Below are 555 nucleotides of genomic sequence, written 5' to 3' on the forward strand. Positions count from 1 at the left end.
GTCCTCGCTTTGGCAGCACATATACTAAAATTGGAACGATACAGAGAAGATTAGCATGGCCCCTGCACAAGGATGACAGGCAAATTCGTGAAGCGTTCCATATTTTTGCAAACCACTGAACTGAGAACGGGACCCCCATTGAAGGAATCAGAGAAAGGATTGGAAGAGCTCGAAGGGGCTCGAGACCCCTTATGAACAACAATGCCAAGCAACCAGAGCTTCCAGGGACTAAGCCACTACCCAAAGACTATACATGGACTGACCCTGGACTCCGACCTCATAGGTAGCAATAAATATCCTAGTAAGAGCACCAGTGGAAGGGGAAGCCCTGGGTCCTGCTAAGACTGAACCCCCAGTGAACTAGACTGTTTGGGGGGAGGGCGGCAATGGGGGGAGGGTGGGGAGGGGAACACCCTTAAAGAAGGGGGGGGAGGGGCTATGGGGATGCTGGCCCAAAAACCAGGAAGGGGAATAATAATCGAAATGTAAATAAGAAATACTCAAGTTAATAAAGATGGAAAAAAAAAAGCAAAGAGGAGAAAGAAAACTTGTTAC

The 555-nt window shown here is 48.3% G+C and overlaps 1 non-coding gene across 1 annotated transcript; it reads left to right on the forward strand.

Annotated features, from left to right (window-relative positions):
* Positions 1-107, forward strand: LOC120101158 (U6 spliceosomal RNA). The gene has a single exon (XR_005501555.1). It is a non-coding gene; the product is annotated as a U6 spliceosomal RNA (small nuclear RNA).
* Positions 108-555: the final 448 nt, after the last annotated feature.

This window comes from Rattus norvegicus, chromosome 2 (genome assembly GCF_036323735.1).
Source record: "Rattus norvegicus strain BN/NHsdMcwi chromosome 2, GRCr8, whole genome shotgun sequence".
Taxonomy (NCBI): Eukaryota; Metazoa; Chordata; class Mammalia; order Rodentia; family Muridae; genus Rattus; species Rattus norvegicus.